Genomic DNA, 26,827 nt, shown 5'->3' on the forward strand with positions numbered 1-26,827 from the left:
TTGCTATGCCTCCTCTAAACCAATAGTTTATTACCTTAGGAACTCCAAACTAATAAACTTTATGGGTCAGTAGACAAAAATCCTATCTGGAACATTTGTTGTTGTTTTTTTTAATTTAATGGCCTATGACTAATTTATTGGATAGGATCATCAGGCTGCTGTCAAATCCTGAAGAGATAAGGCAGGTCACCGATAGTCTTATACTTTTGTTATCATAACAAGGGATAGGCCACAGATACGCCATGCCACTCAAACTAATATCTGGTATATTTGATAATGAATGGGGAACAACATAAGACTTTGTTCTTTTGCTAAGTTCTCATCAAGCTGCTATTTACGGCAACCCGGAAAGGGATTTAAAATATATGAGGTGTTCAAGGAGTGGCTTACCATTGGCACACCCCAGTAAGCTTCTATGGCCAAGTGAGGACTTGAACCCACGTTTCCTGAGTCCTCAATTCAACACTCTGTCCACTATACCACACTGGTTCTCACAACATATAACCTATCTAGCTGGATGTCATGAAGAGATGTCCTTGCCAGTTTCTCAATAGTTCCTCCTTTGGCCGGGCTCAGTCTCAGTTTAACTGTTGCTCCAACCTTTGCGACAACATAGTACGACTTTGGTTATAGAACAAGGGAACAAGGAATTGTCACAGTGATTCTACCATTTCTAGAACTTTATAAAAAAGTATCTCTGGCAATATGTATGATAGAGTAAATTGGATGTTCTGGAATAACAACAGAACCAGACTGACCAGGAAAGTAGCAAGCAAAGAGCATAGAATGTTTATTTTAAAAAACAAAAAGACCATACTTGCTACTCATTATGAAAAGAGTAAATGGTTACATCATTCACTACTAACTAGTGTCTTTTAATTACTTCATAACTAATTTTTAAAATGTTTAAAATACATAAATGGCCCAAAATCTTTCCTAATGCATTTTAAGAATAACTCATAAATGCTACTCATTGCATCCACTCCCAAATGACATTTCCAGTTACATGTTATTTTTAACATGTTACTGTGAAGGTATATATTTTCCTGACTGCCAGAAAGAGGGGCAGACTTGCTTGTTGCTTCCTGTATTTAAAACACCATCCAAATATTATAATTTAATGTAAACATGCTGGTCCTTGCAAATCTTAATCTTTTCACCAACTTTTGAAAATAATTCTGAAGCATGGAACTGAGCCCAGCCATGAAGAATGCAAAACTGTTGCACCGAACTGAGCTGTACTTTGCAGCCCAGGAAGCTGTTGCACTGAACTTGACTCCTGAGTAGACTTGCATGATATTCCACTGTGTTTTATATGCTCGAAAGCTGCTACAATGGGATTGATTCTCAAGTAGATATAAACAGAATTCACAATTTGCTTTAGTAGGAAGAAGTCCATATTCATACACGTTACATCTGATCCTGACCAATTTACACTGACTCGTACCTGCAACCCTACACCATTTACTCCCAGAATATGACCCGTGATGCCTTTAGAATGTCGATGTTGATGTTCATTTGTTTTAAAAAAACTAAATGTGTTTTGGCCTAACAACATCCTAAAGAAATCAATTAGGAGAAATTTACACTGAAGTTGTGATCAGACAGTGAGATCGGTTACTTCAAACCATTAAACATCAATGTGCGACATGCCTTTTTGTATATAGGTAAAGGTAAAGGTTCCCCTTGACATTTAGTCCAGTTGTGTCCAACTCTAGGGCGCAGTGCTCATCCCCGTTTCCAAGCCATAGAGCCAGCGTTTGTCTGAAGACAGTTTCCGTGGTCACGTGGCCAGCGCTACTAGATGTGGAACGCCATTACCTTCCCACCACGGTGGTACCTATTTATCTACTCACATTTTTACATGCTTTCGAACTGCTAGGTTGGCAGGAGCTGGGACAAGTGACAGGAGCTCACTCTGTCGCATGAATCTTACGACTGCTGGTCTTCTGACCCTGCAGCACACAAAGGCTTCTGCGGTTTAACCCACAGCGCCACTACGTCCCACTTTTTTTGTATATAGCCATTCCAATTAGATGCTCTTCAGTTTTTATTATCGATATTACATGAACCAGAAACAGGCTGATTCATCCATCTTTAGAAATGGGATTTCTCCAAACCACCCCCAAAAACGAAAGGGGATGCCCTTTTAAAAAAATAGCAATCTGGCAGCTATTTTTACAACAGTCAAAGGAAACATATATATACATTCATTGACCATAAATACAGATAGTTAATGGTGACAGGGAAGAGTCAACAATTGTTACACTAAATTCTGATGTATTTTTATCTTTCCATTGACATCAGAGTACCATCTGTTGCATACTCCTGTACGGAAGATTAGAGATTAATAGCACTATTCTCAAAATATATTTGAACACATCACTCCACACACACCACCCCATATCAGTCTGCAACAGAAAGTATGCATCCATTCCTTATGTGACATGGTACAAGTATTTTTAGGCAAAATAGATGCATGATGATCAAAGAAGATCACTGAGATCACCCAATAAAAATGTGCTTTCCTTTCTTCATTAAAATGTCAGCCAGAGAGCTAATACCCCAGGCCCAGTCAGCTCCTCCAAATGTAGAGAACAGAGGGGAAGACAATAAAATCAGAATAGCCCAGAGTCAGAGAAAGCTTCTGAGATAGTGGGGACTGCTTGGGGGGATTCTGAGTGGGAGGCTGAATGATTCAGCTCAGGGTGGGCACTGTGAACACAGCTGTTTCTGAGAAATATTCTACATGATGCTCCAGCCTGAATGTGTTTTTCTGCAGCTGAGGGAACAATCAAAGCAAAAATCACAAGAAGAATCAGCCCACCAAACCTTTCTAACACTGCAACTGATGGTCTCAAACCAAGCCCTCAGTGAAAAGTCTACAACCATTCTAGCACTGGAGGGAGATAAGCACTCCTTCTCTTACGGTGTGTTTTGATTTAGCTGGCAGAACACCACCACCTCCTGTTGTTCTTTAGTCATTAAGTCATGTCCGACTCTTCATGACCCAATGGACCAGAGCACGCCAGGCCCTTCTGTCTTCCACTGCCTCCCAGAGTTGGGCCAAATTCATGTTGGTTGCTTTGATGACACTGTCCAACCATCTCGTCCTCTGTCGTCCCCTTCTCCTCTTGCCTTCACACTTTCCCAACATGAGGGTCTTTCCCATGGAGTCTTCTCTTCTCATGAGATGGCCAAATATTGGAGCCTCAGCTTCAGGATCTGTCCTTCCAGTGAGCACTCAGGGTGGACTTCCTTCAAAATGGATAAGTTTGTTCTTTTTGCAGTCCAGGGGACTGTCAAGAGTCTCCTCCAGCACCATAATTCAAAAGCATCAATTCTTCGGCGGTCAGCTTCTTTATGGTCCAGCTCTCACTTCCATACATCACTACTGGAAAAACCATAGCTTTGACTATGCAAACCTTTGTTGGCAAGGAGATGTCTCTGCTTTTTAAGATGCTGTCGAGGTTTGTCATTGCTTTCCTCCCAAGAAGCAGGTGCCTTTTAATTTTGTGGCTGCTGTCACCATCTGCAGTAATCATGGAGCCCAAGTAAAATCTGTCACTGCCTCCATATCTCCCCCTTCTATTTGCCAGGAGATGATGGGACCAGTGGCCATGATCTTAGGTTTTTTGATGTTAAGCTTCAGACCATTTTTGGCGCTCTCCTCTTTCACCCTCATTAAGAGGTTCTTTAATTCCTCCTCACTTTCTGCCATCAGAGTGGTATCATCCGCATACCTGAGGTTGTTGATATTTCTTCTGGCAATCTTAATTCCGGTTTGGGATTCCTCCAGTCAAGCCTTTTGCATGATGTATTCTGCATATAAGTTAAATAAGCAGGGGGACAATACAGTGGTACCCCACATGAGGATGATAATTTGTTCTGTGAAAATCGCTGTTTAGCGAAATCATCGTCTTGCAAAAACCGTTTCCCCATTGGAATGCACTGAAACCCATTCAATGCGTTCCAATGGGGAAAATCGTCGTCGTTTTGCAAAGATCACCCATAGGGCAGCCATTTTGCGAAGCACCGATCAGCTGTAAAAATGGCTGTCCTGCGAAGCCTCAGTCCCAAAAACACAGGGAAACCATTTTGCGAAGCCGCCGATCAGCTGTAAAAATCATCGTCGTGCGAAAAAAACGGTCTGCGAAGCACGGACCAAATCGTCAAGCGAAAATTGGCCATTGGAATCACTATTTTGCGAATCGCTATAGCGATCGCAAAACCTCATTGTCATGCGGATTTGTTGTTTTGCGAGGTTGTCGTCTAGCGAGGTACTACTGTATAAAGCCTTGTTGTACTCCTTTCCCAATTTTGAAGCAATCAGTTGTTCCATGTCCAGTTCTAACTGTTGCTTCCTGTCCCATGCATAGGTTTCTCAGGAGATAGCTAAGGTGGTCAGGCACTCCCATTTCTTTAAGAACTTGCCATAGTTTGTTGTGATCCACACAGTCAAAGGCTTCTCCGATTGTGAGCGAAAACTGCCAATAACTAAATAAAAGATCACAGTGAAAGCTACCCACATTTTCTGTGATCTCCTGCCCTCCCTTGCCCCCACCCTCTTTCCTACTACTACCACTATCGTGAGCAACTCCTCTAAAGTTTCGGAAAGAGAGACTGGGAGGGAGACCAAAAATATGTGATCTTCAAGTCAACATGGTGAAAAAGCATGCCTTTTCCCCCCCACGATGCAGAAGACCTTGTTCCAACAACACCAGAGACCTCTAGCTTATGCAATCTACTTTACAGAGGGCAAACATACAATCTATGTCACAGAGGGCAATAGGTATGCTTCCCTTCCTATCCAGTGATGGCTAAATAAACATCTGAAGTGGGGATGTATCTTAAAATAATGTTACTAGACCATATGATTAACCTTCAAATGCCCTAGTGCTGGAAAGAGAAACATGCAGCCTTCCAGATACTGTAGGACTACAACTTCCATTAGCCCTGGCCAGCATAGCCAATAATGACAGATTATGAGCATTGCAAGCTACTAGGAGAAATTACCTTCGTATGATGTAGACTAGGATTAAGTTTCATTTTCATTTGCCAAATGAAAAACATACTAAAGAGTGAAAAAGTAATAATATAAAAATGTTCATCAAATGGGTCATCATAACTGATTCAGCAAAAATAGCTGTGAGAGAAAACTTGCTCTGATTACATACTTCAAGAGAAAAAGGACACATAAAATCTTCAGTTAATTAAGGGGAAAAAGAGAAAAGGGCATATAATATCTATAGTTAATTAAGAATACCACACACGACATTTACATCAAGTCACTGTGGTGTAATGGATAGTATTGAACTGGGACTCAGGAGGCCGGGATTCAACACTGTGGTAAGGTACAGAAATTTACAAGGGCTGGCAGTGGCAAACTACTCTTTAAATACCTCAGTACCTTGAAAGTCCTTTCAGAGTTATTATAGGTCATGCTCAGAAGTGGTTTCCTATTCCCTTCTACTGTGGATATTACGGGACTGTGCAGCTTGCTCCAGGCCACACGGACTAACTCTCCTCCCAAAAGGCACAGTGGGGAATCAAATACCCAGCCTGTGCCTCCACAGCCAGCTTAAACCACTGAACTATCCAGCCAGTCTGAGAGGATAAACTTCCTAATAACTTCTGTGGTCTTCACAGGCCTTGATGTTATACTTGCAAACAGTGTGTATGTTTAATTGTCTGTGATTCTCTATACCACCTTCCATGGTGCCTCTACCCATAAGGCTTGAGTTAGAAGCCATTATGCCAGGAATGGACCACATGTCACCTTCCAGATGTTGTTGGGCTGCAATTCCAATCAACCCTACTCACACATCTAGTAGTGGGAGATTAAGAGAACAGCAATCAAACATCTGGAGGGCCACATATTGCTCAAAATAACTCAACCCTAAAGGAAAGTCATTTAACATCCTTACATCCAACTCTATTTCTAATGGACTGAAGTGTCCATATATTTTTTTAGTCCTAACATGCCAGAAGTACTTCTGCAGAAAACTGCTTGTCCTTGGCCACCTTTTCATACCTATCAAAAGAGCTACAAGCTTTGAGCAAAGCAATGCCTTTGAAATGGCTCCCAATAGAAACTACAGGCCCAATGCAATTGAAAACAGCTTAAGCCTAAGTCTTCTTGTGTTCTTTTATTTTTTGCACTCTGGATATATTATTCCCCACCACACATGCCCTTGTTTGACAGAAAATGTTATCCAATCAAAGATTTGGGGAGCTGATCCCTGCTAGGTTTCTTACAGCAGAAGGCCTTTTTCCCCACAAAAAGTGCCATGCCCTTTCACGTTCCATTCATGTTACACTCTCTCTGTTCCCACCTGCAACAGAGCTTAGTACTAGACAAACTTACCTCTTCTTTTCAGCTTCAAAACAAAAGTATGTTTTTTGTGTTCACTCAGATTGTGACATGTAGCTGAGCCCTAGGCAAGTGATATCTCCGTTTTATGTAAGAGATATGGCTGAAGCAAGAAACAGCTTTTGCACAGAAGCTTTTACTCATCAGTATCTTTTAAGCAACTCCGTAAGGATCAGAAGGGGCACGGAAAAGGGCCTTCTCTTTGCCCACGTCGGTCTATCTCTTTGCATTCTAGCAGATATCCAGTTACGAGAAACATGGAACTCTAAAAGCCTACTGAGGCGATAGTCTGAAACCACAAAATAGTTTCTAGTACAGTATTAGCATTGTACAATAAAGGAAGTGTGCACATGCACCCATGCATAAATAAATGTATACCCCTTTCAAGTGTTATGTTACAGAGGTAAATGTGAGAGTGCAGGAATACAGTAGTGCCCCACATCGCGACGATAATCCGTGCAGCGAAAATCGTCACTATACGGATTCGTCGCTATGCGGATTTAAAAAGCCCATAGGAATGCATTGAAACCCCTTCAATGCGTTCCTATGTGCTTAAAACTTACCTTTTAAGCGAAAATCCTCCATACGGTGACCATTTTGGGCGCCCGGTAAGCGAGGAATCCATTCCTGTTTTATCTGGTGGCCATTTTGGAACCACCGATCAGCTGGGGGAAAAACATCGTTATGCGATAATCGGTAAGCGAAACAGCTTACTAATCATCGCAAAGCGATTTCCCCCATAGAAAACATTGTTATGCGATTGCAAAAACATCATCGCTATGTGGATTTGTTGTTAAACGGGGCTCCCGTTATGCGAGGCACCACTGTACATCACAATAGCTACCCTGTACAAAAAAATTTTTAAAATGTACGTAGCTAGAATTAATCCATATAAACAAACAATGATAAAGCTAATGGCTTTTAACTGACCATGTAATACCACACGACCTTCAAATGCTTCACCTTACAACAAATACAGCTTGGAAAAATGGCTGAAATTCTGTTGCTTAGTGTAGTATGTCACACTACAGTAGGATCATTGAATCAGTTAGGAGTTGATGAGTTCCACTGACTAAAATAAGTCACAATTAGAATAGGCCCATTTGAACCAATGGAAATTTTGGAAATTTTGGAAATGTTGCCTGACCATTGATTCAATGGTCCTATTCTAGTGCACCTTATTATGCTAAGCAATAGGATTTCAGCCATGATTTTGTTAATGGAAAAAATCCCTTTCTCCCCCAGCTGCTGCAGGGATTGCAGCTAGCCTCAGAGAGAATAAGAAATATCTGAGATCTCATATCTTTTAAACAACTGGACAGATCAACTTCAAATTAAGTCACCCCTCCAACTACCACCACAAGTTTCCACCAGCATAATTCAAGTGGAAATGCAAAAGGAAATGCCAATCAGTCAGAAGACTTAAGATCTCAGTAGCTGTTGGAACATCTCTCCCAAAAAACAGCTATTCTGATCCTAAGGTTCTCAAAGACTTCCCTAGGTTGAAAGGGATCTCTTAGGAAGGCTGGGAACCAGAGGGAGGGGCAGGGGAAATAGGATATTTAAATAATTAATTAATTAATTAATACATTAATGTATTAATGTAGTAATGTATTAATGTAGTAATGTATTAATTAATTAATTAATTAATTAATTAATTAATTAATTAATTAATTAATTAATTAATTAATATATTTGATTTATACCCCGCCTATCTGGACTACTCGTCCACTCTAGGCGGCTTACAATATAGGATTAAAATTAAAAATTAACATCTTTAATTAAAAAATTAAAGATTAACATCCATGCTTGATAACATTATCACCATTCACGACTGCGCAGCTCTACCAAGAGAATTTCATCCATCAAATTCTAAGTAAAAGTGTATTGTAAAAGCACAGCATGGGGTTCCTCAGTAAAACTGGGACAGTAGACACAATCCTCTCCTTTTTTTCACTTTTGGAGCTGAATTAGGTGATAAAAGGGTGAATCCACTTTTGCCACCTAATTCAGTAAGGTTGTTGTCCCAACAGGACCAGCAGGAAAACATTAAAAAGCTAAACTAATAAAGTCATTTTTGCACCCCTAATATTGAAAAACTACTTAACTCCCTAGACTTGCAGTCAGCCTCTTCTTCTACATTCTCAATACATAACTTGTATGTTCTGTGCTTTGTATCTTACATGTTTTACCTTTAATAGGCCTTGATTTCACTGTAGTTTGCCTTTGCAACTTCCAAAAATCTTTGTTCTCAATCTTTGAGCCATCTGATGATTGTTGGTGTGTGAAAACTCTTGACAAAGGAACACCAAAAGAAGTATCACTTTATTTCCCTGTCAGACCATTCAAATAGTAACCAATATCAATCATGCTCCATCTGCCTGAAATAATGTTCATTATAGCATCCCACAGCCATGTCTAACCAATGCTACCTTTACTTCAGATTCCCCATCACAAACAATACGTTTTTAAAAACAAGAAGGACAGATAGAGAAGATAAAGCCTGGCTCCAGGTGTTTGTGATCTACCACTCTCATTGTTTGATCGTAAGTGACAGAAACCCTAAGGAAAAATAGTTATCCATTCAAAAACAACATTGGCATGGTTGCCAATAGTAAACACAGTAATGTACCTCATGGAAGAAAGAAATCCACCATGTTCTGCAAAGTGTAACAACTGAGATGAAGGAAGTGCTGTGTTCTTCGGCTTGCCTAAAATTCATTTTATTAATCAAAGAGGAGAAAGTCACTTGCTGGGGAGACTCAATGGGTGGGTGAGTGGAAGACGGTAGTCAGCCCTCCCGCAGCCTTACATGTCTGTTTTCTGTCAAGCAGCAATGAAAAACAGGAACAAACCTCAGCTGAGGATATGCAGGGGTGAGAAAGGTGGCACATGAAAGGTTGAACACTCCCATCTATTGAATGCCTCCTTTAAGAGCCTGATTTGGAACACAAATTATTTTGGGAACACCCGTTTGCCAAAGTAAGGATCTAATTATGCCCAGAGAGACTGATCAGTCCTTTTAACTATAAGAACTTTTTTAAAAAAAGCCAGCCGAATCCTAAATACTCTGGAAACCTGGCATCACTGCTCTGATCCAATTCTGCCCTACCCCAGGCTACATTTCAGTTAGTTTAATGCCAGGAAACCTCATCAAAGGTCTCTCATATTACCTCAGTTTTGACTGCTCAGATGTAATAAATGTCTGTGATAAGGGAGCAATTTGTTTCATGTTTTAATAAGCAGTTACCAAGCGCTGGAATGTCAAAGCTGAGCTATCCCTTAGAATTTGCTCTTCTCTCAAGTTTGCACTGAAGCTCTCCAACTAGAAAGTGGTGTGTACAACAACATGTGTACCAAGGGAAAGCAACATTAAAAACAACTTGTAAATGATTAAGGCATAACAATCAGAAATAGAGTGGTGCCTCGCAAGATGAATTTAATTTGTTCCGTGGTTAATGTTGTCTTGCGAAAAATTCATCTTGCGAAATGCGTTTTCCCATAGGAATTCGTTGAAATCTAATTAATACATTCCTATGGGCAAAAAAGAGTCAGAACAAAGTCAAATTTGGTTTGCAAAGGGTTTATTTAGTGCTCTTTAAAGCCATACATATTGTGCAGATGATTTTTAAAAGTTCAATCAAAAAACTTTAACTTTTTAAACATCATAGAAAAACATTTAAAAAGCAGCAAACATGAGGCAGGAACAAAAAAACGGAAAGCATTCATCTTGTGAAGCGCGGCCATAGGAACATTTGTTTTGCGAGTCATCAGCCCCATTGCCAAAACCATTTGGCTTGCGAGTTTTTTGTCCTGCAAGGCATTTGTCTTGCGAGACACCACTGTAAATTATATTAGGCAAAGTGCTTCTCAAGAGGTGTATATGCTACCCGTAATTGTGTACACAAGCGCAGGTATCAGGACAAATATCCATAAAATGCATACAAATATTTATGTGAATTTTTAAAGGAGAAAAATTTCTAAATTCAGAAAGACTTCAAGAAAAAGACTCTGTGTGAGACTAAAAAAGATTAATGCTGAAAATGAGAAACTAAGAGAAATTGTAATGAAAATAGTCAGCTGTGCCCCGTAAGTATCGTACTTGATCCAGGCATTACTTTCTCCCTCAAATAAGCTCGGGCAATTTAAACTGAAGCTATTATCTGAGCTGATGGTGTCTCCCAAGTAACACAGAGACAATGTGCTTAGCTCTGCAAACCTATTATGAGGTTTACAAATGTATCGTTCATCTGCAAATACACTAAATACACAGCTTTCCTCACTCTTTCACAGGCTGGAATTACACCTTTGCAATAAATTGCGGAAAGTGTGTTAGCTGCCCCCTTGTAACACAGGCCAAAACTTTAATTTGGTACAGGTGCCTATGCGTACTGTTGTCATGGATGTGTTGGGGCCTGGGTGCAATGTCACATGACAGAAACATCATATTGTGCCCCCAGCACTCTCTCTCTCTCTCTCTCTCTCTCTCTCTCTCTCTCTCTCTCTCAAATGTGCATCTTTCAACATGCAAATTTAATTACAGGTTAAAACAATAAAGGAATCACAAATCCATGTGGGCAAACGGTCACAAAGAAGAAGAAAAATCAGACAGGGGCAGGGCAATCAAAGGAGGAGAAAGTGAACAGGATGCAAGGAAGAGGTAGACAGACAACTGGCAAGGAAAAAGAGACGGTCTTGTCCTGCAGCTTAAAATAAATAAACTGGAGCAGAAAAGAACAGATTGGGCACCATTTATTTATTTATTTAGCCTCTTTAGAGTTTGGTACTGTGTGCTATGACATGAGCCTCTGTGGATTTGATCCAGTTTTGTTGCACAGTGTAGTTACGAAGGGTGTGGATGCTGGACTGGAAATATATATAATCCAAAATTTGAAAGAGAGGCCTTTACTTTTTTATCTTCTGTAGAAAAAGACTTGTAAGAAGAGGCAAAAGCCAGAAGAAATTTCAACAAGCCTGGGCTTCATTCCACAACCGTAATGGATTGCAAATAAATAACTAAAATTAAAAATAGATGGACAATTTCGCATCTTCTAAGATTACACAACTCAGAACTAATGAAATGAAAAATATTTCTTAAGGTTCAACTGCAATTGGAAGAAATAATGCAACTTTCACTTAAGGGAAGATTAGCTACTTCACTTCAAGGGGCCAGACTGTACACATCCTATGAGCCTGCTCTCATTGTATAGTGCAAGATTCTTGTCCATCATTATAGCCAATTCATATGAATGTTCTTACAAAAATTTCACAAAATCTTCAGAATTCAAGGTCTAGAGCATTTTGGCACAATACTGTATTCAGAACTTTCACTAGCTCCTTTCATTAGTCACTAGTGACTGCCCTTACAAATGGACATCCACAAACAGGGAGGTATCAGCAATGTGTGGGAACTGAAGACTTAACAGAAACATTTTAAAAACACACACACATAACAGAAAAAAACAGAAATGAGCATGCTCGCTACCACAGAATGTTACCTTACTCTTGAGAGAGGTAAAATATTAAAACCCACCCAAAAATGGGAGAGGAACTGAATATGAAGGTAAAGGGAGAGGAATTAAAGCATACATAGATAAAAGGGCAGATAACATTTTCTCATTGCCTAGATAGGCTGATCCTGCTCCATTTATAAATTAAATGTGCCCAGGAACAGAAAGGGGAAGTTTTCCCAGAAACCAATTATAAATTCCAATTAATATGAACAATTTGGGAGGAAAAGAAGCTGCTAATCTAAACTCCAGGACATATCTGGTTGACCAGCTAGGCCTGATTCCAAATGTCGATCATTTCTCTAAATAAATACCCTATCTCGCTTCAGCGTATATATATAGTGCTTCTGATGAATCCCTTGGACACACTTCTCACTAAAATCTTACACTGGCCAAAATCTTTTTGGCTAGTGTAGTAAATTGCACTGAAATAGGCCCATTGGATAAATGGGATTTAGAGAGCCAGTTCCCTAAGTTCATTGATTCAAATGGTCCTACTTTAACTGCGACATACTATGCTACAGTAAGTCACAGTTATAATAGGATCACTTGTATTAATAGATGATATGGAGACTCAACAAATCCCTATTTATTCAATGGGCCTGCTCTAGTGAATACCCAGTATGGTGTGATGGATAAAGTGACAGACTAGGACTCTGGAAATCAGGGTTCAAATCCCCACTTAGCCACTGAAACTCACTGGCAGTGTGCAACTGATAAAACCACTCCTTAAATATATTAGTTACCTTGAAAGCCTGATTAGTGTCACTGTAAATCAGTTCTAACTTGACAGCAGTTATCAGCAATAACAACTCTAGTGTGATTTACTACACTAAGCAACAAGATTTTGGACATTAACTCAGAAGCAAAACATGGTTTTACGGAGGAGAGCAGCTGGCCTGCTGTTCTACATTACTAGCAAATAGTTTGCTACTGCCAAAAAATATGTATTGTTTTATTTGGCACATATCTCTTTGATTACATGAAAGGGCACTGAGGAAACAGACTGAAGCCAGAACCCTACTGCTCTGTGCTATACAAACAGTGTTCCACTATGCATATGTGATGCGATGCTTTTTCAGCACTTCCACAAACAGATATTCAGTACCTGCTTGGACAAGCATATGACCCAATGAAAACAACAGACATCATCTCCAGTTTACACAAAAGGAAGCCGGAGATAACAGGCACTCCATTGGTGGAGCCTTGTGTTATGCTCACGGTGAAGAAGACACCAACCTAAGTTCTCAGGTTAGTATATTTAAGGAGCAGCAAGCATGTATCTTCACCGAAGAACTGATGCCTTTGAATTGTGGTGCTGGAGGAGGCTCTTGAGAATCCCCTGGACTGCAAGGAGAACAAACCTATCAGTTCTAAAGGAAATCAACCCTGAGAGCTCACTGGAAGGACAGATCCTGAAGCTGAGACTCCAGTACTTTGGCCATCTAATGAGAAGAAAAGACTCCCTGGAAAAGACCCTGATGTTGGGAAAGTGTGATGGCAAGAGGAGAAGGGGACGACCAAGGATGAGATGGCTGGACAGTGTCTGTGAAGCAACCAACATGAATTTGACACAACTCCGGGAGGCAGTAGAAGATAGGAGGGCCTGGCGTGCTCTGGTCCATGGGGTCACGAAGAGTCGGACACGACTAAACGACTAAACGAAACGAAAGCATGTATCTTGCATTCACAACTGATACAGAGCTTAAGTCTTTGTCTAAGACAAGGTGTTTACAGGTGAAAAAAATTACTTCTAAAGCAGTGCCACTTTGGAATATCAGCCTGATAGCAACATCCTGTTCCACTGGAAGAGCTTATAATGTGACTGAAGAATTTACACACTCTCCTCACAGTATACATATGCATGCAAAACAATCTACTGGTGTCGTACTTAACACATAACAATAGATTCCTTCCCCCTATAGATACATAATCTTTATGTATATATCAAATCAGAACTGACTTATAGTGACTCTAATAGGGCTTTCAAGGTAAGTGAGATATTTAAAAAATTGATTTATAAGTTCCATTCCATCAGTAAGTTCCTATGGTGAGGGGGATTCAAACCCTGATCTCCAGAGTCCTAGTTTGTCATTCTGTCATCCACTACATCACACTGGGAAACTCAATCTCTATGTAATATTGAACAAAATCAAAAGAAATAATACAATTATTCATTTGGCTAAAAAAAGCTTGAAGAAGCAGGCTAAAGGACTGGAATCATGCTAGATCCACAATCTACCCTCCAAAAAAAAAAAAAAAAAAAAGGTTATGACAGGGCAAGTCAGACTGTGGAGAATTTCTCCAAGACAATTTGTTAGCCTTTTTGAAATCCCTGTTCTTTCACTTCATGTTCTCAAAGTAATAATAGGAACTGGGTGACCATCTCTAAATGTACCCCAGATTATCTTTGAAATTACCTGCTTCTTTTAAAAGAAACAAGTAAAAGAAATTGAGTAATTTTATCCATGTCAATCTGAGGCTAAGAAAAATGTCCTTCCTGAGCAAATGCATCTGAACAGCAGCAGATGGGAATGAACCGAAATGGCTCCATCCTCTCTTCTCACCTCCAACAGCTGTTCCTGCCACAGCCAACTCAAGCAATTTCTAGTAATCACATCTATTAATTATAGATATTATAGGCCCATCCAACAGCCAATCCTAGTCTCTCTGCAAATTTTAGGTGTCAAGAGAAGGTTTCCGTCCCGTTCAGTATCATCATAGGTACTGAACTGAGCTTCCGTTGGAAGCATTTTAGGCTCAGATTGCTTCTTTTAATCTCAACAGAACAATAAAATGAAATGGCAAAATTCACACATGCAAAAATGGGGGCAAAAAGCCAAGCTACAATTTGGGAAATGTAGAATTACTTGAGCCATTGCTCACATTTCCTGACTAGATTTATTATTAATATTTTGCAGCCTTGCCAGTGCCCAGGGTCAAGCCCAAAACTAAGGAGCCAAGTCTTAAAAATTTGAAAGGTGAGACAACATGTTTGCAAAAATCATCCATTTTTGAATTTTAATAAAGCAAATTAGCAGCTGTTGGCACCTGCTTTAAACTGGTAACAAAGGATTTTAAAACAAGTCCTGTCCCTGAAATTAGTATGAGGAGGAGGGTTTTATTTTCTTATTCTTTAAATTTCCTGCCTTAGCATGTGGTACTTTGCCATGTTTGTAATTTCTGTTTTTCTGAGGTTGCTTGTTGATGGAATGCCAACCTCTATAACATATGCTTTTCTTTGCTGTTTATCCAGAAATACGATATCCAGCTTATTAATATCAACTGTTTTATCTATTACGATTTGCTTCCCCCAGTATAGTATTGCAGTTTCATTTTCTAAAACTGGACGTGGCTGGAATTTATAATATGCAGGAAAAAATGTGAGTAATCCATATAATTTAGCCAACTACTGAGAAATGATTTTTGTCACTTGCCTACGCCCACATGTATAATCCATTAATATTATTTTAGGGCATCCAGCTATGATATGATGATTTGTTTGTTTAGATTAATGAGAAAGCTTACATATATCACTTACAGCTTCAGAATTATTTCTAATAGCATTTAGTGCAAATGACATGGTCTTGGATTGTACAGCTGAATCCTAAAGTTTCAGACTGAAGACAGCCTACTTTAAGCTAAAGGTTTAATTATTGTGCATTGACACTATCATCTGGGAGCTAACCAGGGTGCTGAACATGTAACTATTTTCCAAGCTATTCATCACTGTACTACAAGACTCGTGGCTGATTCTCACTTGGAAGTTGCAATGCTGTCAATCATCATCATCATCATCATCATCATCATCATCATCATCATCATCATCATCATCATCATCATCATCATTATTATTATTATTATTATTATTATTATTATTATTATTATTATTATTATTATTATTATTATTATTATTATTATTATATGAAATGGGACCCTTACTATTTTCTATTGTTTTCATGTGATGAAGTGCAACCGTGCTCATGCTCTCATGCAAGTAGTTTCAAAGTTTGTGGGTTTTTTGACCCATACAGAGATTATAGAGATCATTACTATTTTCAGAAACGTTTTTAGTGCCTAGCCATCAAAATAATTTGACTAAAAAGGCACTGCATTCATAACAGGATTAAGGATTGAAATACACACATACAAAAATTCAGTGTAGTGGTTTTCAAAGCGGTTATCTGTACATACATCTTCAATACAATATGTAGATTTTTTTCTGTTTAAAATATTTTTGCTGGAATACATTTATGCAATGTTAGTTAAATTATAGTTCTGGGATTTCTAAAGCTGTTGCTTCTTGCTTCTTTAAAACATAGTTTGGGGCTGAATTTCCTTGCCTGTTTGCAATGTTTTGTTTTATAGCTAATCACAATGGGGGTACAAAGGGAAAAACATTACACATTACAATAATTTCATTCTGATTTCACTGCACCTTGTATACATTCTAATGATTTACATTTTCCATTCAGTTGCCTGCATGTGGTTATTCTTATAAAGGGACAGAAGGCTCCAGTGGTAAAACTCAGCATACTTGCTAGACATTGTCTTTACAATTTACAAGCCCACCACGGGGCTGAATTCCATGGATGGCATCCAGGAGTTAAGCATGGTGGGTAACATCTGATGAAGATCCACAATACAATATAAGTGCAGCAAGTATTACAGACATTCCACAGAGCTAATGGTTGATAGATGTTTCTATTTCCGTATGAAAGAGGAACAACAAAAGTAAAGAGACAACTTCATGGTTTTAAGCCTTTAGTATGAATAGACAGGTATAACAATAACAAACCTGTCTAAAACAAAATTCAGAATGCTGCAAAGAGAATGTTGCTCTACATTGCTTTTAATGGTGATAATTTAATGGACATGCTTCCATCTGCCCCACTGGTGCCTCTGTCCCACAAGGGCACAGGCTCACACATGTGCACACATACAAATGAAGGACACAAGTAACAATTTGCTGTTCTTCTGTTTCAGAGTATCCAATAAAAGTTGCCTGAAAGTGTCATATGAGACTTAATGATGCACATCTTATTATCAGAGCTGGCATAAGAAAAGAAAATGCCTCACTTTTACCTCTTATTCCCTGAAATAGAGATCTACAGTATACCCTCACTTGCCCCATTCTCATTGTGAGCATACACACACACACACACACAGAGAGAGAGAGAGAGAGAGAGAGAGAGAGAGAGATTCTTCTCACCCCAAGAGAAGGAAAGGTATTCTGTTGAGCTTTCAAAAAGCAAAGAGAACAAGTATAGATTTTTAAAATAAATTATGTGAAATGGTACAAATAACACAATTAATTCAAATAATGCTTTCATATCCAACAATTTGGATTTTTCACTGCACAGATTTTTAAGGACCAGAAATCTCAGAAGGGTTGTTTGCATTCATTAAAAAAATAATTCTGTTGTCCTGTATGCTATGTGGTTTTGCTTCCTCAAAGGAAAGGCCACTATGTTTGTGCAGAGATAGTCCACACAACATTGTGGAGATCTTAATGAGAAAAAGTAATACTCTCATCTACAAGTAGACTAGGAGGAATGAAAACTCTCATCATAGTTTCTCTCTGTTCTGCAGTGACTTTCTAATTCACTCTTAGGACCAGAGAGAAAGAGGAAACAACTAGGGATAAATCAATATCAGCTTTATTGTAACTCCTATTAACCATAGTTTCTAAATGACCATGGTTTAAACATTACTGCTGGTTTCAAATCCTGATGCAATATGGGTTTGGATAAACGTAGCCCTATGGTTAATGATGACGCTGATGTAACCCTTTATCATAGTTAAGATGGGAAGGACAAAATTAATTCCAGAGAGGGAGCTAGTTATAAATCCAAACATCAATAGCATATAACTACACAGATTAAAAGACCAACATTCTTCCAGTGCTCCTATTCTTTTTAAAAAGTTAACTGTCTGATGTACTTTCACACAAGAAGTAATCCTCAAGGCTCTGTTTTGTTGAAGCTTAAAGCTCTTTCCATCTGTGGCTTGCTATATTCTCTGAAGTGGCCTGTCCCTTCACAGACTGGAAACAAGAAAGAAAAAGATAGTCTGTGTTCCATCTGATAAAAGTAAATTGTGAAAGCATTTTCATGTTTCACAAGAGACAAGATGACAGTTACAATCATCCCCCCACAAGAGACGGAGATAGAACTTCCAGAGAGCTAGCATAGGAGAAAACAAGCTCTGGCAATGGACAACTGTCATAACTCACAATAATAATATTTTAGCAAAGCATCCACAAGCAGAAAAAGAATAGGAGACTGACTTACTATACAGAGGAACGAACAAAAAGGGACTGAATCCTGATATAGACAGCGGAGATTGTACAGAATTATAGGAGCCTGTGTTACTTCTCTACAAGCAATAGAAATGATGTCAGCCATGAAGGATGCCTACTACAGCAACGTGAAGGATCAAGTTCAGGGTCTACATATAAATGACTCAAGACATCAAGACCTAGACATCAGCTCTTTCAGGGTGTCTGATTAAACTTATTAATAAAGTTCTAACTCTGCTGGTGATGGATGTATGCACATAAGCCCCACACCACACATCCCTACCTGGAAATTAGTTTTGTGCATTCAACATTAAGGTCTAAAGAGAATCTTGTAAATGTGCTTGGCTTAATGGGCTTACAGAGTTCCTGTGATTGGAAAACTTGCTAAGGAGGGCTCCACATCACAGGAGCTCTGTAATCACATTCAGCCAAATACATGTAAAAGCTCTGCTCTTCTTCAGATTCAAGGCACCAAGGTCTGATTGATGTCCAGGTCAGGGGCCACGGCAACGAGACTTGTAAATGTTTCTCAGTGTTACAGCCATAATCATGTATTCAGGAAAATGTTTTAATAGGGCTGTATTGGAAAGTTTCCAAAGGCACAATATAGAGTACCTTATGAATGTTCCTAAACGCAAGGAGCATCTGCATGAAAACAATTAGCAGGCAACAAGTTGATGGTATATATGTAGATTTTTTTATCCATCCAAAAGCAGGTGAACTGTAGCAGTCTATAATGTTTTCATTATTGAAAGGTCAATAGGGTCTACTGCGTAAAATACAGGCAAATTAATTTCACACATTTGTAATGGAAGAAGTATTCTGTAAATACATAGAAAATATAGAAAGGTGAAGCAAAAATGTTCATAATCATTTTATTAATTCAGAATATGAAATAGAATATGAAAATGAGATTTAATATGGCCTCTGCAAGTCTGAGAATTCTGTTCCTCCTTTGAATGCAATGCCCACAGAATCACACCACAATAAATGACTTATTAATTCCTTATTCAGAGTTTTTCAGCATATGCCACTTTTGTTATTCAGAGAGACATTTATGCTGCGAGAGCACAATAACTGGATAACCCCAGTTTCAGAAACTGCATTTATTACCTCAACACTGTGGCTAATTATTATTCCCATTGCCGATTACCCCCTCCCTGCATTTCTTCGGGGTTGGTTAGAGGTGTAAATCTTTGCATAATCCATTCTCTTAGGTGAATGTGAAGCCTTTCATGTTTCCTCCTTACTGGGCAAGATTGCAACAGTTATTATGCATTCTTAATATTTTAGGATTCAATAGCAAAATATGAAAGTAACATTTTATGCAAGAACATATTTAGTGCGAAAGTTGCATTTTGCACAAAAAAAAAGATATTTGTGCAAAATACCACTTTTGCAAATGATCACAATGATGGAAAAATACTGGTCACTGCATTCTGGTATACAGTTTTTAAAAAATCACATCTGCTACTCTTTTTCCTGACAAGGTATTTCAGTGTATTGAGGCACTCTTTTTCTCAGAGAATTAAAAAATTCACAAGCATCCATTACATCTTTAATGGTGGTCCAAACAGTGCACAGTATGATTGGTTACCCTCCAAAAGCAACGAAAAATATAAATGTTGAACTTTCTTTAGTAGGCTGATTGCTTGAACTTTTGTTAAACAATGCAAGTATAATTCTATTAATAATGTTTCCTTCACATTGGGAAAACAGTTGGACACATTCTTTTAGAGCTTACTGAACACATATCATGGTTAAATCTGGTGGTGAACATCCAGAAGCAGCATTGGTGTTCCATCAGTGTTGTTGGGAGGGGTGGCCTCCCTGTCCTACTGCAATTCTCAATGAGTCCAAGCAACCTGTTCCAGAGGGCAGGGAAACCTTTCAGAGCTGAGTTTTAGATAGTGTTGAAGGCTGAAGATTTGGGGGAAGGAGGAACATGCCATGTTCTGGTATGACAACATCAGCAGGATGTTGGATCCAGGCCAATACATCTGTTGTGCAAGAAGGAAAAAAAACCCCTACGCAATGGCATTACATTCAAAGCCTGTCAAACAAAAGCAGGCAAGGAACAAGTTTAGAATAGGGCCAAATACTTTTCAGAGACTAAAGGCAGAGAAGCAGGAAGGTTAATGGCAAAGGAAGAGAAATGGTAGAAAGACCCAGAGCTCTCATCTCAAAAGCCTCACCCTTGGCCACTGGACATTTTATGTCCTTTAGCTCGGTGGCTCTCAATGTCTTGTATTTTGTATTCTACAAATCATTGTACTGAGTCCCAGCTTGATGGAGACAGAAATCCTTGGATATATAGTTAAATTTATCATTTATGGCAAGTTTTAAGGACATTAAAAGTAGCAATAGGTTTGTTAGAGAATGAGGCAGAAGAACAATTTATTTATTTTTATTTTTATTTTATTTTTTTTATATCCCGCCTATCTGGTCGGGTCAGGACCACTCTAGGCGGCTAACAACATAAATAATACAATAAAATTAATATACGAAACAATTATTAAATGGTAAGACATTACACAAGGTGGGAGGAACAATAAGAGAGGAAAAAAGGTGTTAAGGGGCATCAGGGATTATCTGATGGGAAGGCCTGCTGAAACAGCAACGTTTTTAATTGTTTCTTAAAGATACAATGAAAAATGCTGCCAGGAGATGGCACATAGTAATATTTGCTTGGGTAAAACAGGGACTTGAGAGAAACCCTGGGTTTCTGAATTTAATACTAGTGTGGCAAAATGAACAATAATTTACAACAAGGGAGGGTATAGTAAGCTCAGTAGGAGATAGCAGATCATACTTGGATGGGATTGAGAGAGCATGTTTTGAATAATAGTGACAGCATTGTGTCTCATTTAGCCTACTTCTACATCCCATTAGTGCTGCTTGTACCACTGGCTCAGAACCACAACTTTAGCTACTTCTAATAACAATAAACATAGCATAGGAGAAAAAACATCTCTTGTCACCAGCCACGAAAACATCCTGTCAATGACAAGTATACTATATATATTTTTCCTCAGGTTTTCTTGTTATTTTGTGCACACTTCACATGTGAAGAGTTTCAAAAGATTCAGTTACCTACAAGATTCAATTACCATATCATATTCACTGTCATAGTTCAGTGATTTGCCTTCATGTATTGTGGCATTGCTCTTATTATAGCTATGTTAATACCACACCTATCCCTTCTCTTCTTTCTGGTGATATTTTTTAGGCGACACAATGAAATCTGCCATCTTTGTAGCAGGGAACTGATGCTGTCAGACCACTTCCTAAAATTCACCACGAACCATATCAAACAGAAAAGGCTGATGAGTGGTCCTAAATAATGACTTGGTTTTTGTGTTTGTTTCTTTTATTTAAGCTGGGGGCCATATTTTTAGGAGAAACCCTTTAACACAACAAAAAACTAATCCCTTGAAGAGACATGATTCATTATCCCTTCTCGTGTACTTGGGCAAAGATCAAGAAATAATAGTCAGAATCTATCCATATATCATAAATTATATTTTGAATGAGGCTGAAAGTCCATTTGTCTAACAACACCAACAAGAAACAATGACCACATTGACATAGCGAAACGAAACACAGTGTGGGTTGCAGAAATCTGACCTTGCTGTGATGTACATCAAATATATATCCACTAACAAGCCACATTTTCAACCAGTTAATTTGAGATTAGCACTCACAGGGGTAATTTAGCATAAACATTATAAAACTGTAGTTGGTGAGAGCTCATATATGCTGCAGCAGCCTAAAAGTTTACAGGGGGCACTCCCTTTCTTCCCAAGATGGATGACACCTACAGCATTTCAAACAAACAGGGGTGCCTAATATTTCAATCACCCTTGAGAGGGTGTGTGTGAATCAAATAGCACTTGCTAGTTGTTAGAAACCAAAGGTGTGCCTTGTGATTTAAACGGAAACCTGGAAAACTGACTCTAGAGTTGGAAAATTATAATTGCATCTTCTTCAGTGAAAAATAGGGTGAGTTGCTTCTAGAGTCAGCCCTGCCCTGAAGTAAATGTTGTGGGAGTCAAGTGACTTAAGGATTAGGCCTTTCTACAAAAAAGTATTGACAGGCATAAAACTTCCAACTAAGTAAGCAGCTTTAGAAACTAGCCTTCCCCATGCCTAAGTGTTGTCAGGCATAGACTTTCCATTATGTAAGCAGCTTCAGGGACTAAACCTCTCCACAGGTAAGTGTTGCCAGGTAGAGGCTCCCAAGCATGATCTATGGCTTCTAGGACGGCTGTTGTAGCAGACACATCTGTAGGTCTGAGATAAGTTTCTTCACTCACTTGCCCTGAGTCACCTAGGGAGTATACTAGTCTGGGATGGATGTTTTGGCTTTCACTTGGGTTCAGTACTGGGTTTCCCCTCCAAGGACTTTAGATGACTTACATCCTGGGGCATCAGCTGTGGACATAAAGGGGGCAAACAAGCTGTAAAGCCACAATTACACGTCAAGCTATGCCAACGCTTTGTCAGCTACTCTCTCCTTTTTTTTACTCACTACCACGCCTGCTCTCACCATCATGTTCCCATTCTCTATCCTTCTGTGTCCATTTCTCTGCCTGTATTCCATCTCTATGTTCCTTCCCCTCTGCTCCTCCAAAGCCTCCTCCTTTTATCCCCCTACCTTGTATGTTATCCACTTCTCATTTCATCAGCTTCTCAGAGTTGACAGGCAACTAGCTGCTGCTGCTGCAGGGTGCATTATCTCCAACCACTACCAGTCTCCTGGAACCTGGATCACCCTCAGCAGTGATGCTCACAGTGGTAGGAGCCACAGGCGCATACCCGCATGGTCCCTTACACCAGGTATAGTTTGAAATGTTAGTTCCATGTCAAGAAAGACACCAGTGCTTTAAACACACACACACACACACACACACAAACAATTCTGACAGGCATTGTATTAGGACTCTGGAACAAAGGTTATAGCATGATAAAAGAAAAGGATTACATTTCAGCTGACATGTAATCAGTAAGGGTTGGAGGAGAAATCCAAAGAGCTGTCAAACATGTAATATATTAATGCTCTAAAATAGCCAAGATGCTGTCAACATGTGTAGAAAAATAGTTTTTCTTAAAAAATGTACTTTTCAGAATTATCCATTTAACCTCACCTCATTAACCACATGAAGCATCCTGCCTGAGGCTATAACATTACCCCTTTTGTTACATACTTCTAAGGACCTAACAACTCTATACATCTTATGTAAAATAATTAGTGACAAAAAGAATAATTATCCATGGATTCAGTCACTAATATTCATATTTCTTTATGGCCATTTCAAAGATCACCTCTTATCTCCAACACTCATGTTACAAAATCTCCTAGTTGCTGTAGTTTTGTGCCATTAAGTCAGGCAGACCCTATGAATGAGTTATCTCCAAAATGTGCTGTTCTCAGGTTTGAGTTTATAAGAGCCCCACTTAGCTTTTGTAAACTCAAAGCCTGTGGCTGTCCTCAGAGAGTCAATGGTCTTTTCCAGAGAACCTTGCCTTTGCATGATGTGCTCAAAGTAGGCCAGCCTCAGTTTCAACATTTTTGGTTCTAGAGAACGTTCAGGCTTGATTTGATCTAGGACCTACTTGTTTGTCATTCTAGCAATTCAGGGTATCCACAAAGCTGTCCTCCAGCACCATAGTCCAAACAAATCTTCTTCGTGTCAGCTTTTGTAACTGTCCAGTGTTCACACTCCTACATATTAATCACTAATGCAATAGTATGATCTTGGTCTTAGTCTGCAGTGACACGTCCTTAAAAGAGATGGAGAGAACCACAGTCCGTCGTGGTTTGTGGTTTGTTAAGGTTGATGACCCACAACCCATTAATTTCCTCAGTGATTTCTTACAAACCACAAGTCAGGCCATTAGGCTTTGTTTTGTTTTGTTTTGTTTTGTTTTGTTTTGTTTTGTTTGACACCATGTGGTATTTGAGGCCTCTATATGAGGCCGCTGGGTGGGGTCATCAGGGGATGTGGAGCATCGTGCCATCAATATGCTGATGACACCCAGCTCTATATTTCCTTTTCACCAACTGCAGGTGATGCCGTCCTGTCCCTCCAGCACTGCCTGGGGGCCGTACAGCAGTGGATGCAGGAGAACGGGCTGAGGCTGAACCCGGACAAGACGGAAGTTCTGAGGGTGGGTGGCCCTGTGGATGGTGGCTTGGGAAACTCCCTCATGTTTGGGGGTGGTGGCCCTGGCCGCGAAGAGTGGGGTCCGCAGCCTGGGGGTACACCTGGACCCGATGCTCACCATGGAAACGCAGGTGGCATTGGTAGTCCGCACCGCCTTTTTCCACTTTTGGCGGATTGCCCGGCTGCGACCTTACCTAGACACGGGGGTGCTCACTACCTTAGTACTTGCGCTCGTAATTTCTAGATTAGACTACTGTAACGCGCTCTACATGGGGCTTCCTTTGAAGCTGATGCGGAAACTTCAAGTGGTGCAGAATGCAGCGGCCAGACTCCTTACTGGAGTGAGAAAATACCAACATATCTCTCCTACTCTGGCCATGCTGCACTGGCTGCCCATCCGTTTCCGCATTGACTTCAAAGTGTTAATGCTTACATATAAAGCCCTAAACAGTTTATGACCTCGATATTTGGCGGAACGCTTACTCCCAACTAGTTCTACCTGTGTCACCCGCGCAAGCCAGGAGGTGAGGCTGAGGAGCCTGACACTGAGGGAGGCCCGGAAAGAAAGAACTAGAAACCGGGCTTTCTCGGCGGTGGCTCCTCGTCTCTGGAATAACCTACCTCCGGAGATTCGCGCTGCACCCTCGCTGGGAACTTTTAAGAGCCAACTAAAAACATGGGTTTATAGGCAGGCCTTCCCTCCCAGTTAATTCCTGTCCTCTTTCCTTTTTTCTCTCTTGATTTATTTTTATTTTTCCCATGTTATAGAATCATTTAATTAATTAATTGTTATACATTTTTAAAGAACTTGTTATTCTTATGTTGTAAGCCGCCTAGAGTGGTCGAAATGACTAGATAGGCGGGGTATAAATACAATAAATAAAATAAAATAAATAAAATAAAATATTTTGGTCTTTATTGGTGTTTTGTCCCCCAATTTTCATTCCTGCTGCATTTGAATGTACTCTGGCTTTCCATATATCTTCTGTGTACAGAATGAACAGATAAGAGGATAAAATGCACCCTTGTCTGACACCTTTGTCTATAGGAAACCATTATGTCTCTCCATATTCTGGAGAACTTCTGGTCCACAATATAGGTTATGCATCAGGACAACCAAGTGCTATAGCACACTCACCTCTTTTGGAACAATCCATAGTTTCTATGATATCTCCTTTCTTGGATGTGGAATGTATACTGAATGACTTGCCGAGTTTTGTGAAGCTACCTGTTTACCACAAATACATGCTTCAAGCAACCAGACAGACAACTGTATACATGGACATCGCCAGGATTCCAATAGAGACATCAAACAGACTACATAATTCAAAGAGGGAGATAGAGAAGCTGTATCCATTCTGCCAAAACAAGACCAGGAACAGCTGGTGATGCTGATCTTGAACAGTTAATATCAAACATTAGTCTAAAGCTGAAAAAGAGGACTAAAATAATCCTAGTAACAAAATATAATGTAAACATCATTTCTAATGAATTTGAAATCTACATCAAGAATAGATTATCATTACTAAACTCAGATGACCATGAACCAGAAGAACTGTGGACTGAAACCAGCGATATTATTAGAGAAGATTCAAAAAGACCATTCCAGTAATAAAAAGGAAAGAAAAACCTAGAAGGATGACAGAAGAAACACATAAAGTTGTTAAAGAAAAGTAAGCAGCAAAAATAAAAGTTGAAAAAAAAAATAGGCTCAATGCAGCTTTTTCAGTGACTGTCATGTAGAGACAAAGGGCCTATTCAGACTGGCTGTTTTGGGTGTGGGGTTGATCAGGATACAAAGGGCCTCTTTAGGTTGGGGGGAGATGAGTAATGTTCAAACAACCACTTGTAGCTGGATCAGCTGTTAATTTAAGCACTTCTACAATCATCTGCAGATGGTCAGGGGAAGCTAAATTCCAGTAGGATCTCCACATCAGTGGGATCAGTATCTGCAGTTTCACGTATCCACAGTCTGAAAATATTAAAACTATTAAAAGGAAAAAACCCGTAGAAATACTGACCACTAGAAGGAGGCAGAGACTGTGCTATATATTCTTGTTGCAAAACACATACAGTGGTGTCTCGACTTATGGACTTACGAAAATTTCAACTTACGAAAAGCTCTGGCCGCAAAATTTTGCTTTGACTTGCGGCTGCAGCTTCAACGTACGAACGAAAAATGGCAGGGGAAAGGAGCAGGAAATTCAAACCATTAGTGGGGAAGGGGCTGCTTCTTTGTAGCTCTTTCTCCCAATGGTTAGGAAAAGGGAGGCTCAGCCTCCCAAGTTTCCACTGCTGCTGCTGCCACCACCGCTGGGAGGCAAGCCACCAGACCATTCAGGCTGGGCTCAGCTTCCTGAGCTTCCAGCGCCACCGCAACCGCCACCATCGGATGCCTCCTGGGGTTCTCCGCCACTGCAACCGCCACCACCAGATGCCTGCCGGGCTTCCCTGCTGCCGTCGGAGGCTTTCCAGG

General features: G+C 39.7%; 1 protein-coding gene across 15 annotated transcripts in view; it reads right to left on the bottom strand.

The window, feature by feature from the left end:
• The window catches only part of GRID1 (glutamate ionotropic receptor delta type subunit 1), a 911,822-nt gene that overhangs the window by 472,882 nt on the left and 412,113 nt on the right, over window positions 1–26,827 (bottom strand). The window lies entirely within an intron of this gene.

This window comes from Pogona vitticeps, chromosome 3 (genome assembly GCF_051106095.1).
Source record: "Pogona vitticeps strain Pit_001003342236 chromosome 3, PviZW2.1, whole genome shotgun sequence".
NCBI lineage: Eukaryota > Metazoa > Chordata > Lepidosauria > Squamata > Agamidae > Pogona > Pogona vitticeps.